A 17,042-nucleotide genomic window follows, 5' to 3' on the forward strand; every position below is an offset into this window, starting at 1 on the left:
TGCGTCGCTGCGGTCCGGTCCCAGGTCGACGGGCACGTGCACCTTCCGCCGACCACTGGCGACAACATCGATGTACTGTGGAGACCTCACGCCCCACGTGTTGAGCAATTCGGCGGTACGTCCACCCGGCCTCCCGCATGCCCACTATACGCCCTCGCTCAAAGTCCGTCAACTGCACATACGGTTCACGTCCACGCTGTCGCGGCATGCTACCAGTGTTAAAGACTGCGATGGAGCTCCGTATGCCACGGCAAACTGGCTGACACTGACGGCGGCGGTGCACAAATGCTGCGCAGCTAGCGCCATTCGACGGCCAACACCGCGGTTCCTGGTGTGTCCGCTGTGCCGTGCGTGTGATCATTGCTTGTACAGCCCTCTCGCAGTGTCCGGAGCAAGTATGGTGGGTCTGACACACCGGTGTCAATGTGTTCTTTTTTCCATTTCCAGGAGTGTATGTGCAGATGAAGCCAACAGCTTGCGGAAGAATGCAGTAATGTTACGTACTCAAACAATCATCTCCTACGTTCACGCCAGGTCATCTCAAGAGCCGCAGGAAGATTACGTTCGCACACTGTCTTCCTAAAACGAAAACAAAGAATTCTCCTGGTCTTCCTAACAGGACTCTATGGTGGTCACGAGGTCGTATCTAAATACCAACCCACGAAAATTTCTGCCGAAAGATTAATTGCTTTTGTTGCTGGCTTCAGCTCTTGGAAAGGAGGTTGCTTTAACTTCGCGGGATGCACGCTGTGGAGCTTATTAGTTCTTCGGGAGATCGTATCTCAACACCACAGATCTCTACCGGTACACACACTAACCGTAGACTCAGCGAAAACAATGAAACTATTTTCTGCGATAGTGCCACACAGCTCCACGGAGTACATCTGTCATAGTTACGAACGTAAATAACAGAAAGTACTTAGTCACTTGGAGATGGGGAACCACAATTACAATACTCCCAGATTTGGCATCCCCTTGAGGGTATTTTGCAACTCTGAGATGATGATGATGATGTTTGGTTTGTGGGGCGCTCACGTGGGCGGTCATCAGTACCCGCACAAAGTCCCATTTCTTACACAGTCCAATTTAACAGTCCAATCTAGCCACTGTCAAGATTGATGATGATGATGAAATGATTAGGACAACACGAACACCCAGTCCCCGGGAAGAGAAAATCCCCAACACGGCCGGGAATCAAACCCAGGACCCCGTGATCCAGAGGCAGCAACGCTAGCCACTAGACCACGAGTTTCGGACGCAATTCTGAGAGATTAACAATGTCATTGACTAACCTCATTGTTTCAATTCTTCTCACTGTACTTTTATTTCCTATACAAATTACTCCTGGTTTCCTTTATTGATTTATCAATGTACGTGATTAGGTAGGGAGCACGGCACAAGGCTGCTGAAGTGGAATGTTGAGCTACAGCATAAGGATACAGGAAAAAGAAAAGATTTGACAAAACCAAGATGCAAATACCGGTAACGGCTCAGTTACAGAATAATACTATTATAAGCAACCGGTGGTATACTCATGGTTACAGAATTAACTGAGAATTATAAAAAATTACCATCTATTTGAGCAAATAATCCTCGACTGTGTGCAAGATAAACAGCTCAAAGTTTTAATAAAAATATTACTGCTACATATAATTAACATCACAATTTTAATTAAAAGTGTAACTACTGATGTGAGTTGAAAGAACGAATTTTGATTCAGGCAGAATAATAGTTCCTTGCGAAGGTGAATATGGTAACACAGTTGATAGCAAGGTAGAAGGTTTCAGACTATTCATATGTAAATTGTCTTAACAGCAAAAGTCTATCACAGATGAGTGACCCGAGTAATAACCGAAGAATCGGCAGCATACATTGAAAAGCAGAAACAACAAATATCGAATGATCGTTACATAATGCAGCAGCTAAAATGAGTAAACGAATTAGCACACTATTAATGGTTGACGTTCAACATCGACCATGTGTTAGAATTTCCAGCAGAATGGGCTGTACGCTGACAACAGCTTGTATGACGCACACAATACCAACATCAATACACAGTTCACTTAAATCACAATCACAAAATGTGGGGCCATCAAAGTAGAAAACAAATGGAGATAAGATTCAGCTGAAAGTTTCAGTTCGGTATTGCGTAATTAACCGCAGATGTAGGTGATGTTACATCTACATCTACATCTATACTCCGCGAGCCACCTTACGGTGTGTGGCGGAGGGTACTTATTGTACCACTATCTGATCCCCCCTCCCTGTTCCATTCACGAATTGTGCGTGGGAAGAACGACTGCTTGTAAGTCTCCGTATTTGCTCTAATTTCTCGGATCTTTTCGTTGTGATCATTACGCGAGATATATGTGGGCGGTAGTAATATGTTGCCCATCTCTTCCCGGAATGTGCTCTCTCGTAATTTCGATAATAAACCTCTCCGTATTGCGTAACGCCTTTCTTGAAGTGTCCGCCACTGGAGCTTGTTCAGCATCTCCGTGATGCTCTCGCGCTGACTAAATGTCCCCATGACGAATCGCGCTGCTTTTCGCTGGATCATGTCTATCTCTTCTATTAACCCAACCTGGTAAGGGTCCCATACTGATGAGCAATACTCAAGAATCGGACGAACAAGCGTTTTGTAAGCTACTTCTTTCGTCGATGAGTCACATTTTCTTAGAATTCTTCCTATGAATCTCAACCTGGCGCCTGCTTTTCCCACTATTTGTTTTATGTGATCATTCCACTTCAGATCGCTCCGGATAGTAACTCCTAAGTATTTTACGGTCGTTACCGCTTCCAATGATTTACCACCTATGGCATAATCGTACTGGAATGGATTTCTGCCCCTATGTATGCGCATTATATTACATTTATCTACGTTTAGGGAAAGCTGCCAGCTGTCGCACCATGCATTAATCCTCTGCAGGTCCTCCTGGAGTACGTACGAGTCTTCTGATGTTGCTACTTTCTTGTAGACAACCGTGTCATCTGCAAATAGCCTCACGGAGCTACCGATGTTGTCAACTAAGTCATTTATGTATATTGTAAACAATAAAGGTCCTATCACGCTTCCCTGCGGTACTCCCGAAATTACCTCTACATCTGCAGATTTTGAACCGTTAAGAATGACATGTTGTGTTCTTTCTTCTAGGAAATCCTGAATCCAATCACAAACCTGGTCCGATATTCCGTAAGCTCGTATTTTTTTCACTAAACGTAAGTGCGGAACCGTATCAAATGCCTTCCTGAAGTCCAGGAATACGGCATCAATCTGCTCGCCAGTGTCTACGGCACTGTGAATTTCTTGGGCAAATAGGGCGAGCTGAGTTTCACATGATCTCTGTTTGCGGAATCCATGTTGGTTATGATGAAGGAGATTTGTATTATCTAAGAACGTCATAATACGAGAACACAAAACATGTTCCCTTATTCTACAACAGATTGACGTAAGCGAAATAGGCCTATAATTATTCGCATCTGATTTATGACCCTTCTTGAAAATGGGAACGACCTGCGCTTTCTTCCAGTCGCTAGGTACTTTACGTTCTTCCAGCGATCTACGATAAATTGCTGATAGAAAGGGGGCAAGTTCTTTAGCATAATCACTGTAGAATCTTAAGGGTATCTCGTCTGGTCCGGATGCTTTTCCGCTACTAAGTGATAGCAGTTGTTTTTCAATTCCGATATCGTTTATTTCAATATTTTCCATTTTGGCGTCCGTGCGACGGCTGAAGTCAGGGACCGTGTTACGATTTTCCGCAGTGAAACAGTTTCGGAAACTGAATTCAGTATTTCTGCCTTTCTTCGGTCGTCCTCTGTTTCGGTGCCATCGTGGTCAACGAGTGACTGAATAGGGGATTTAGATCCGCTTACCGATTTTACATATGACCAAAACTTTTTAGGGTTCTTGTTTAGATTGTTTGCCAATGTTTTATGTTCGAATTCGTTGAATGCTTCTCTCATTGCTCTCTTTACGCTCTTTTTCGCTTCGTTCAGCTTTCCCTTATCAGCTATGATTCGACTACTCTTAAACCTATGATGAAGCTTTCTTTGTTTCCGTAGTACCTTTCGTACATGATTGTTATACCACGGTGGATCTTTCCCCTCGCTTTGGACCTTAGTCGGTACGAACTTATCTAGGGCGTACTGGACGATGTTTCTGAATTTTTTCCATTTTTGTTCCACATCCTCTTCCTCAGAAATGAACGTTTGATGGTGGTCACTCAGATATTCTGCGATTTGTGCCCTATCACTCTTGTTAAGCAAATATATTTTCCTTCCTTTCTTGGCATTTCTTATTACACTTGTAGTCATTGATGCAACCACTGACTTATGATCACTGATACCCTCTTCTACATTCACGGAGTCGAAAAGTTCCGGTCTATTTGCTGCTATGAGGTCTAAAACGTTAGCTTCACGAGTTGGTTCTCTAACTATCTGCTCGAAGTAATTCTCGGACAAGGCAGTCAGGATAATGTCACAAGAGTCTCTGTCCCTGGCTCCAGTTCTGATTGTGTGACTATCCCATTCTATACCTGGTAGATTGAAGTCTCCCCCTATTACAATAGTATGATCACGAAACTTCTTCACGACGTTCTGCAGGTTCTCTCTGAGGCGCTCAACTACTACAGTTGCTGATGCAGGTGGTCTATAGAAGCATCCGACTATCATATCTGACCCACCTTTGATACTTAACTTAACCCAGATTATTTCACATTCGCATTCGCTAATAACTTCACTGGATATTATTGAATTCTTTACTGCTATAAATACTCCTCCACCATTGGCGTTTATCCTATCCTTGCGGTATATATTCCATTCTGTGTCTAGGATTTCGTTACTGTTCACTTCCGGTTTTAACCAACTTTCCGTTCCTAATACTATATGCGCACTATTTCCTTCAATAAGAGATACTAATTCAGGAACCTTGCCCTGGATACTCCTGCAGTTTACCAATATTACGTTAACTTTTCTTGTTTTTGGTCTCTGAGGACGGACGTCCTTTATCAACGATGATAATGTCCTCTCTGGTAAGCCGTCAGGTATTTTATCGTTTCGCCCAAGGGGGGGTCCCTCTAACCTAAAAAACCCCCGTGTGCACGCCACACGTACTCTGCTACCCTAGTAGCTGCTTCCGGTGTGTAGTGCACGCCTGACCTGTCTAGGGGGGCCCTACAGTTCTCCACCCAATAACGGAGGTCGATGAATTTGCAACCATTATAGTCGCAGAGTCGTCTGAGCCTCTGGTTTAGACCCTCCACACGGCTCCAAACCAGAGGACCGCGATCGACTCTGGGCACTATGCTGCAGATATTAAGCTCAGCTTGCACTCCGCGTGCGATGCTGGTTGTCTTCACCAAATCAGCCAGCCGCCGGAAGGAACCAAGGATGGCCTCAGAACCCAAGCGGCAGGCGTCATTCGTTCCGACATGTGCTACTATCTGCAGCCGGTCACACCCAGTGCGTTCAATAGCTGCCGGAAGGGCCTCCTCCACATTACGGACGAGACCCCCCGGCAAGCACACCGAGTGCACACTGGCATTCTTCCCCGACCTACCCGCTATTTTCCTGAGGGGCTCCATAACCCGCCTAACGTTGGAGCTCCCTATAACTAATAGGCCCGCCCTCTGTGACTGTCGGGACCTTGCCGGAGAATCGGCCACTGGCCCAACAGGCGAGGCATCCTGTGGTGGCTCGGAAACGATGTCATCACCACTAGGAAGCACCCCGTACCTGTTGGAAAGGGGTAAGGCAGCTGCCACGCGGCCAGATCCCACCTTCGCCTTTCGGCCAGGCACGCGCGAGCCCACCACTGTCCGCCATTCACCCTGGAGTGATGGCTGACCGGTAAGATGCTCACTGCCGGAAGACGCAGCGACATCAGGGGTTCCATGTGATTCCAAGGCCACCGAAGTAGGCATAGGTCTCACCACAGTTGCCCCAACGCCACTACGAGCCGACGCCTGCGCCTCGAGCTCGATGAGCCTAACAGACAAAGCCTCCACCTGCCCCCGAAGAGTGGCCAATTCTCCTTGCGTCCGCTCACAACAACCACAGTCCCTACACATGACTATGTTTACCCTACTCTATACGGTGACAAATTCCCAAGATAATCTTCTGATGAGCTACTCTGATAATCAAGAAACACTCACTGAAATACGAGACGCGAAAACTACGCTAGGTTTTCCCAGAAAAAACTATTTAAAAGCTAAGCGCAGCAAATAAGTACAAAAACGCTTTATACAAACAGTACTCGCTGCTGCTGGTGCTCTCGCTCTGGCTGTCACAAGACAACTGCTGATTCAAGTGACTAGTGGCTAACGGCCGCGAAACAAACAAAAGACGGTTTTAGGGCGCTTTCTGTTCTAAACGATCAAGAAAACACTAAGAAATCTAACACGAAAACTACGTAAAGTTTTATCAAGAAGTGTTAGTTACTATGCAGAGCAGATAAACACAAATAGAATCCCTTCCTTAGTGGAAGGTCGTAAACAAAATGCAAAATAAACGCTTTATACAAACAGTACTCGCTGCTGCTGGTGCTCTCGCTCTGGCTGCCATTAAGGCAGCCTGAATCAAATTAGCGTTATATGTTTACTGGTCACTGCAGCCACATTCCAGTTCCTCTCGCCAGCAGCCACAGACACGGCAACGACAACCCCAGAGCGCCACAGCAGCACACCACGCGCCAACTGATCCCCGTGCAGACTCGCTCAACACCCCTTCCCCTTACAGAGCGCCGGGTCCCGCATATCAAGGGGGCGCTCGCCAATCAGCGCACCGCAAGGCATATCGTTTAGACAGAGAAAACTCCGCGAAAGCAAAAGCACCACAGTAGGTCACTGCACAGTACACATCTAATTCTGTTCTTAATTTATATTTTTTCTCATTTTTGTGTTGTAGAACTTGAGACATATTTCAGAAAGACTCTTTTCTTTGAGTCGATGCAGGGAATGCTGATCTTGCTACATGCCTTTGCTGCAGCTGACACGTTTATTCAATGGCTGTCTGAGGAACGTCATGCGTGTGGCACATTATACAAAAATATAGAAAATTACTCATACTAAGGAAATAGAGTAATATTAGCACTGCAAACAACGGACGTCAAAATTGGGAAATATCATTAATTTTCAATTTGAGCGATGTTACAAGATAAGTAAAACAAAATCACAGTCATCTTACTAAATTAATATGAACTATTTAAATATTTCTCTAACTACATTAGAAGAAGACTGGTGGTACAATTTACACATTTCCCCGTGCCGTATCTAGGTTTTAGCTGGAATTCATTTCGGATTAGATAAGTGACATGCCAAACATAGTTCTATTTAAAACAATTATTACATAAAATGCATAATTATATCACATGTTATAAATCATAATTGTGGAGAAATTGGTGTAACATACTAGACAGATAAATCATTTAATGTGTAACTTCACTCTGAAGTAAAACAAATACAAAACAGACCTCATCTGCATAATGCAAAACTCAGTCAGCTTCAGACATATCCATGGATATAGCTTCAGACATATCCATGGATATCCTCTAGTTCCATAAAGTAATTTTTTTATATATATATATATATATATACACACTCCTGGAAATGGAAAAAAGAACACATTGACACCGGTGTGTCAGACCCACCATACTTGCTCCGGACACTGCGAGAGGGCTGTACAAGCAATGATCACACGCACGGCACAGCGGACACACCAGGAACCGCGGTGTTGGCCGTCGAATGGCGCTAGCTGCGCAGCATTTGTGCACCGCCGCCGTCAGTGTCAGCCAGTTTGCCGTGGCATACGGAGCTCCATCGCAGTCTTTAACACTGGTAGCATGCCGCGACAGCGTGGACGTGAACCGTATGTGCAGTTGACGGACTTTGAGCGAGGGCGTATAGTGGGCATGCGGGAGGCCGGGTGGACGTACCGCCGAATTGCTCAACACGTGGGGCGTGAGGTCTCCACAGTACATCGATGTTGTAGCCAGTGGTCGGCGGAAGGTGCACGTTCCCGTCGACCTGGGACCGGACCGCAGCGACGCACGGATGCAGGCCAAGACTGTAGGATCCTACGCAGTGCCGTAGGGGACCGCACCGCCACTTCCCAGCAAATTAGGGACACTGTTGCTCCTGGGGTATCGGCGAGGACCATTCGCAACCGTCTCCATGAAGCTGGGCTACGGTCCCGCACACCGTTAGGCCGTCTTCCGCTCACGCCCCAACATCGTGCAGCCCGCCTCCAGTGGTGTCACGACAGGCGTGAATGGAGGGACGAATGGAGACGTGTCGTCTTCAGCGATGAGAGTCGCTTCTGCCTTGGTGCCAATGATGGTCGTATGCGTGTTTGGCGCCGTGCAGGTGAGCGCCACAATCAGGACTGCATACGACCGAGGCACACACGGCCAACACCCGGCATCATGGTGTGGGGAGCGATCTCCTACACTGGCCGTACACCACTGGTGATCGTCGAGGGGACACTGAATAGTGCAAGGTACATCCAAACCGTCATCGAACCCATCGTTCTACCATTCCTAGACCGGCAAGGGAACTTGCTGTTCCAACAGGACAATGCACGTCCGCATGTATCCCGTGCCACCCAACGTGCTCTAGAAGGTGTAAGTCAACTACCCTGGCCAGCAAGATCTCCGGATCTGTCCCCCATTGAGCATGTTTGGGAGTGGATGAAGCGTCGTCTCACGCGGTCTGCACGTCCAGCACGAACGCTGGTCCAACTGAAGCGCCAGGTGGAAATGGCATGGCAAGCCGTTCCACAGGACTACATCCAGCATCTCTACGATCGTCTCCATGGGAGAATAGCAGCCTGCATTGCTGCGAAAGGTGGATATACACTGTACTAGTGCCGACATTGTACATGCTCTGTTGCCTGTGTCTATGTGCCTGTGGTTCTGTCAGTGTGATCATGTGATGTATCTGACCCCAGGAATGTGTCAATAAAGTTTCCCCTTCCTGGGACAATGAATTCACGGTGTTCTTATTTCAATTTCCAGGAGTGTATATATATATATATATATATATATATATATATATATATATATATATATATATATATTATCTTTCACACAAAAAATTATTGGTGGATTAAAATGGCATATGCTTCAAGGTCTGTTGCTAATTTTCTAGCTCTGCACCTTATGGTGATACATCTCATTGGATATTTGTACGTGTCTCCTAATTTTTTCAGGAAGAATATCTTTTTTTTATAATTTGTGAAACTTTGTATTCTGTAGCTTCTTCAATACTATCGCATAACTTTTCTGAATTGAACTAATTTTCTCGTTTCAGACTCTCCACAGAGGCCGCTACTGTTGTACAGCGGAGGTAAGTTCCGTTCAGCTGATACTGCTGGAGTCGAAGTGTATACCGTGGATCCTAGTCAAGGCTCGTAACGGAATGCACACGTAGTTGCACAATAGCTTTAATGGACAGTAATTTCACAGGTTACGAGTCATTCTGAAGTTTGTGTTCCTAACCAGTAACAAGGTTATTCCGCTGAAACTATGGCTTTAAAACTATGGCTTTAGGATTTGATACTACCATTCACTGAGAGCCAAATTCTATCTTTCACTAGCTGACAAAGCTGGTTAGTGGGTATCATATCATTAAAAATTTAAATATGAACTGATAGCATTGACATCCAGCAACAGTTCTTTGTTCATAGGAAATGTTGCGAAAGCAACTACATACAATTCCCGTTGCAGCAACGCTAGAAGGCGACAGTGGTTAGAAATTGTGTCAGTAAAACGACAGACAGGTAAAACGAATGAAAAAAATTAACTACATACATTTTCAATATGTTGCCACAGAGGAAAGAGAAAAATTAATTTTAAACGTTAATTTTGAGAGAAACTGGTCCTATATAGAAGATGCTTGCGCAAATAGCTGTCAAAAAATTATCAACGCAGCGCATAGGTCGAATTTGTGCCTTGATTTCCAGGAGTCATCGATTTCTTAACACACTCCGTAACACAATTAAAGGGTTAATTTCTCTGAACCCTTTAATTGTCTCCCACCACGACACAAAAGTTCGAAATTTGACTCACATGTGTCAACAAGCTTCCTCCGTAACTGCGCAAAAGTGTGGCGCCCGGCAGTGGTACCTCCCAGCTCAGCAACTCTTGAAATAGCAAGGTGTCAACACATGCAAAAAAAAAAAAGGTCTTCCTTTAACCAAAGATAAGCCGTAAGATGTATATTGCCCCTAGAGTCTATTAAGACTTCCCAAACTGATCTTCCACTAATTCGGAGTATACCAGTTTTTCCATTCTTCTGTAAGTAATTCAAGTAAGTATTTAAGTACTTTTCATCCATGACTCTTTAAACTGACGGTTTTGTAATATTGGCACCTAGCAGCACCTGCGTCTTTTGGTACGATACTTAGGACTTTCTTCTTAAAGTCAGGGGTTATTTCACCTGTTCAAATGGCTCTGAGCACTGTGGGACTCAACTTCTGAGGTCATTAGTCCCCTAGAACTTAGAACTAGTTAAACCTAACTAACGTAAGGACATCACACACATCCATACCCGAGACAGGATTCGAACCTGCGACCGTAGCGGTATCGCGGTTCCAGACTGCAGCGCCTATAACCGCACGGTCACTTCGGCCGGCTATTTCACCTGCCTCATATACCTTGCATATTAGATGGAGTAGTTTTGTCATATCCATCTCTTCCGAGGATCTCAATAATTCTGTGGAAATGTGGTGTCCTCGAGGGGCGTTATTCCGAATCAGGTCTTGCAGTGTTCTGTCAAATACTTGTCGCAGCATCGCATCCCCCACATCGTTTTCTTCCAGTTCTCTTTCTATACTGTTTCCAGATGGTACTGGCATATTAGTTGCCTCATATCATGATTTTTTTCCTGATGTTTGGCTATGAAACATGTGTAGACGACATTTGTTCAAAAACTGTCGAATTTCGAACAAAAACAACGGTGGACACAAATTGCTCAAGAGTCAACAACGATGCAGAACTACTGAAAGATGGCGCGGCAGGTAGTGAATCATGTCGTTACTGATACGAAGTCGAAATTAATGGCCAATCGTCCCAGTAAAATCATCCTGGATCGCCAAGACGGACAAAATCTCAAATGGATCCAAATGTGCAGATTCGAATTTAAAGGGAGAGTATCATGAGTTAATGCCACAGATTTTATTAATAAGGAGTGCTATTTAAATGTTGGACGTAGATTCCGTGAAGCCCTTCGGAAAAAAATAATAAAATAAAAGTTAAGGTCGGCAGGATTTGTGGCCAAACAATTCATGACCTTTGCCCCTGATCACACCTTGATTTTTGTTCGTGAATATTTTGAGAGAAACCATTCTCCATTCATGCTTTCCCACCAGTCTGACTGATTGGATGCGACGCGCCAAGAATTCCTTTCCTTTGTCAAACTGTTCATCTCAGAGTAGCACTTACTTTTTGGGTGTATTCCAATCTTATTTTTTGCTCTACAGCTTTTACCCTCTACAGCTCCCTCTAGTACAATGGAAGTTGTTCCCTGATGTCTTAACAGGTCTATCATCCTGTCCCTTCCTCTTGTCAGTGTTCTCTATACATTCTTTTCCTCTCCAGTTCTGCAGAGAAATTCCTCATTGTTTTCCAAATATTTTTCTCCTTGCCAATTCTGCAGATAAACTCCTCATTGCTTACCTTATCATTCCACGTAATTTTCAGTATTCTTCTGTAGCACCACATCTCAAATGCTTCGATTATCTTCTGTTCCAGTTCTCCCATAGTCCATGATTCACTATCATACAATGCTGCGCTCCAAATGTATATTCTCAGAAATTTCTTCCCCAAATTAAATCCTATGTTTGATACCAGCAGACTTCTTGGGCAGGAACTCCCGTTTAGCTAGTGCCATTCTAGTTTTTATGTCCTCTTTGCTTCATGCGGCATGGATTATTTTGCTGCCTGGAAAGCGGAATTACTTCTTCTACATTGTGATCACGGATTCTGGTGAGAAGTTTCTCGCTGTTCTCATTTCTGCTACTTCTCATTACTTTCGTGCGTCTTCGATTCAATAATATTCTTACTCATTTGACTGTTCGTTGCATTTAATTGATCCCGTAATCCTTCTGCACCTTCACTCAGGATAAGAGTGTCATCGGCGAACCTTATCACTGATATCCTTTCACTCCCACTCTTGAACCTTCGTTTTAATTCTGTCATTTTCTCTTCGATTTATAGACTGAAAAGCAGCGGTGAAAGATTATATCCCTCTCTTACATCCTTTTTATTCCGAGGACTTCGTTCTTGGTCTTCCATTCTTATTGTTCAACCTTGGTTGTCTTACAGATGGTGTATTACTGGTCTTTTTCTAAGGTTTACCACTATTTTTCTCAAACTGATCGTCGTCTAACAGGTCCCCAACTTTCTTTTACATTCTTGTGTGTATTATTCTTCTCAGTAACTTGGATGCCTGAGTGTTAAACTGAATGTACCGTAATTCTCGCACTTGTTAGCTCTTATTATCTTCGAAATTCATTTAGATGATTCATACCTTTGAAACTGTCAGAGATGGATAATCATGGCATATTACAAAACTAAAAAATTCGCCAGCTGTCAAAGTTTTTCTTTCTTTGCTCGTTGTTGTAGATTTAACTTAAAGAGCATCAAAATGGTAACAGACCAGGAGAAGGGGCCATGTTACCTAGTATGCAGAATCCAATCTATGACTACACTGCGGAACTATCGTTATCAATGTGGTGTGACAGAACTAGCAAAAGCAAACGTAATGAGGTGTTTCAAAAACTTTGAATAGACAGGGAAGTCAAAGATCTTTATCGAAGTGGATGTCCCCTCTCTTCCCGATTCCTAATTCCTTTTGTGGGTTTACGTGTACACAACACCAGTCAATGACAATGCACACTTCGTGCAAGAAACAATGAAGCAATCAGAAGTAATGATGCTGCACCGCTGACCCTTACGTGACGAGAAATCTAATATCGCCTTGATGTTCAACGAGGGACGAGCACGGCGGACATTGAAATCGCAGCGCAAAGGATAATCTTTATATGTGATCACGAACTACAGTTTCAAATTCAAACCTTTTCCTGAAATGCAGCTTAAATTTGATAGTAGTAAAATATCATATATACAGGATGAGGCATTTAGAAATGTTTGTCGCAATATTTGGGGAAATACACATCGGATTAAGAAAAGTGGTAATAGACGTTGTTCACCTCGAAGAGGTGGCGGGAGTGTGTGTGGGGGGAGGGGGGGGGGGGTGGCTTTGAAATCTTAAATAGGAACCCCTATTTTTTATTGCCGATTTGGATTCTCCGTGGAAAAAATGTGCAACTTTTATGTGAAACATTTCTTTCGGTTCATGATAGACGGCGCTGTAATCGGCACACATGGATATGGCGTGACAATTGTTGCAAAACGATAATATCACACAAAAATACATATCCGATTAGGAAAATCAAAGTACATTAACTGATATTTGGGATAATGCTACCATGTGACGCCGTCTAACCTCCCGCAATGCTTTCTTGGACTATATTTAGCGTTATCCAAGTATAACGACGTGGACAGAGTACTAATGTGTTCCCTTCGTAGTGCTTGATTGAGAGAATCCCCTTGCCTCTCCCTATCTCGGCTTGCTTAGTTACAGTGAGTCCCCTTGCCTCTCACTGTCGCTGGGTGCTTGATTACTGTGAATCCCATGGCCTCTCACAAGTGTTTCAGGGCAGCAAATGATTGAAATGTTGTCCGTTGTTTCTAATGCACATTGCAACTCTGTGTCTGAATGATAATACGACTTTTATTAGCGTCTCTGCGCTAATGTTTGCACATTCACTGCGAATTCGCTGCCGCATATCTTCGGGGGTTGTTGGTACATTCATGCAAACTCTCTCTTTTAGCCATCCCCACAGGAAAAAATCGGCAGAAATCAAATCGGGTGAACGTGCTGGCCACGTTTGAGCACCTCCTCGTCCAATCCATCGACCCGGATAGTTTCGATTCAATACTTCTCGAGCCAGTCGTGAGTAATGCGCTGGGCGTCCATCGTGTTGAAACCACATATTCAGTCTCGTATGAAGTGGAAAATCGTCCATTAGCATGGGTAAAACGTTATCCACAATGTCAGTGAACAGTTGACCAGTCAGATTACCTTTTGTGATGTATGGACCAATTACTTGCGTACCCAAAATACCGCACTAAACGTTGATACTCTATGGGCGTTGATGTTCAACTTGCCTTACCCATTGGGGATTCTCCACTGACTAATAATGGATATTATATCGATTCACTTTACCACTATTCGTAAAATTCGATTCATCGAAGAAAAGTATTTGTGAAATGAAATTATCATTGACTGCCAGCTGTTCCTGTATCCAGTCGCAGAAATTCAGGCGATTGTGAAAATCGTCACCATGTAGTCCTTGATGCAGCGATAAATGAAATGGATGCCATTTGTGTACATGAAGTATGCGTAGAACAGTTCTTTGCGAAATTCCTTTGCCAAAAGCTAATGTGATGACTGTCACAAGCCGCGGTCGGGCTCCATGTCTAGGTTTGACACTTCCCGTTTCAGTGAACAGGTGGACAATACTGCGAAACGTCGTTGCAGATGGAACATTCATATTGGGAAACAGAGCAGCATACCTTCGGCGAGATTTATCAACATTTCTATGAGCCTCAAAGCACGCAGCAATGATATCGATTCTCTCTGCAATCGTTAACGTTGTGGAAAAATTGCGTCGAGATGTATACAGTCAGAATCATTGAAGTAACATGCGCAGTCTGACCGCGGACTGAGCGCATGATCACGGTCTGTGCTTGATTCGATTGTGGGAAGTGTCACATGCTAGCAATATCAAAAATATCAAGAAAGTACTTCGATTGTCTTAATCGGATGGGTATTTGTTTGAGATAGTACCGTTTTGCAACAACTGTCACCTTATTTCCACGTTTGCCTATTATAGCGCCATCTATAATGAAACGAAAGAAATGTTTCATTCAAAAGTTACATTTTTTAACGGAGAATCCAAATCTGTAATAAAAAATAAGGATTCCTGTTTAAGATTTCAAAGTCATCCCCCTCTCGCTCCCAGGAGTGGTGCAGGGGTGTCGAACGTTAAGTTAATGTATGTCCCTCTTCGAAGTGAACAACGTTTATTACCACTTTTTTTTAATCCGATGTGTATTTCGCCAAATATTTCGACAAACAGTTTCTAATGACTCACCCTAAATATATATAGAACACTGTTGACGCCGTAAAATACACGTTCATTCATAAGGGGTGACTAGTTTCGGCACGATGTGGACTATCCTCGGACCATACTCTAATGATGACGTGTGGAGACGACGGTACTGAGGAGAAACTGTGAGTAACACCCACTGATGTCGACTGTGGGTGGGTCTATCCACTGTTACTGCTCGGTGCTATCGTCTCCACACATCATCACTAGAGTATGGTTCGAAGATCGTCCTCATCATGTCGAAACCAGTCACCACTTATGAATGAAAGTTTGGTTTTATGCGATCAAGGCAGTATATAATGTTTTATCAATAGTTCATTGCGATCGCTGCTGTTCCTAATATGTTTACAAAGATTATTAACTGTAATAATTACAGACATTCTACGTATTTCAACATATGAAACTTTGTTCCCGACCAGGACTCGAACCTGTACATCCTACTTACTGCTAGTAGTCGCCTTACCACCTTGGCTATTCGAGCATGCTCCCTGGACTGACCCAAATTTCCATACATCACACACCTGTCTATTTCTTCTCTTTGCGTACCGATTTATTTCTTGATTCTAAAATGTGGATGGTAATCACGAGATACGCTAGTGTGGGTAAATGAATCTATTAGAAGAAATAGGTGTGTGACATATGGAAGTTTGGGACGGTCGGGGAAGGCTGTTTGGGTTCCCTAAGTGGTACGGTGACTGCTCGCGATAAGCGGGAACACCCCAGGTTCGTGTTCCAGTCCGACACAAATTTTCACATTTCGCTTTAGGTAGCATATATATATATATATAGGTATATGTATATAAACTAGTCACTAATTATAGCTACCAAGACTAACTCCAAAAGTATGACAGTAGCTGAAAAGTCTGTGGACAAATGTTGCACGACCGCTACGGTCGCAGGTTTGAATCCTGCCTCGGTAATGGATGTGTGTGATGTCCTTAGGTTAGTAAGGTTTCAGTAGTTTGACGTTCTAGGGGACTGATGACCTCAGATGTTAAGTCTCATAGTGCTCAGAGCCATTTGAACCATTTTCCAACAAATGTTGCGTGGGACAACTGGGGCCATAATATAACGTTGGTTTTTTGTTGATAGGTGGCGTCACGTCAGAGATATGGAGGTCAACCTTTTTTTTTTTTTTTTTTTTTTTTTTTTGAATGGGATGTTATAGTTTGGTACTTATTTTCTGATAGCGGCTATCGAGACGAATCCAATAATGTGTAACAGTAAGGTATTTGAAGGTCAACGAAGGTCACAAAGGTGGCATCAATGTCCATTTACAGAAGGTGTTCGAAGTGAGGACGATTGGTATCAATGCAGTGCTGCAATCTTCTCATCATTGATTGAATGGTATTCCTTAACACTTCTGCACTAATCGAAGCACATGCTCTGACAGTTCTCTCTCGTATATCGGGCAATTAGTAAATAATCACCGAATACTGAGTATCCATCTAATGTGGAATTGACATGTAAACACCATTCGACGGATTCGCAATACAACCTAATAGGAACGGTAAGACTAGAATCGTCGAATCAAGCGAATGTGAATGATGTATTCCTTCGAATAACAAATCGATATGCTTCGCATTTACGATTCAAATGGTTCAAATGGCTCTGAGTACTATGGGACTCAACTGCTGTGGTCATAAGTCCCCTAGAACTTAGAACTACTTAAATCTAACTAACCTAAGGACATCACACACATCCATGCCCGAGGCAGGACGTACTCGCCCTACACGTACTCACCCTACACGTCGCACATTTAAATATGTGTATGATAAATTGAGAACATCTGGATCTTTAACGCATCG

General features: G+C 43.7%; 1 protein-coding gene across 1 annotated transcript in view; it reads left to right on the forward strand.

Moving 5' to 3' along the window:
* LOC126457360 (schwannomin-interacting protein 1 homolog) overlaps nucleotides 1-17,042 on the forward strand; it is a 1,975,729-nt gene that overhangs the window by 622,913 nt on the left and 1,335,774 nt on the right. The window contains exon 4 of the mRNA XM_050093596.1: nucleotides 9,309-9,344. The gene's annotated coding sequence lies outside the window, so the exon portion shown is untranslated. The remainder of the gene's footprint in view (nucleotides 1-9,308; nucleotides 9,345-17,042) is intronic.

Source organism: Schistocerca serialis, chromosome 2, assembly GCF_023864345.2.
Source record: "Schistocerca serialis cubense isolate TAMUIC-IGC-003099 chromosome 2, iqSchSeri2.2, whole genome shotgun sequence".
Lineage (NCBI taxonomy): Eukaryota > Metazoa > Arthropoda > Insecta > Orthoptera > Acrididae > Schistocerca > Schistocerca serialis.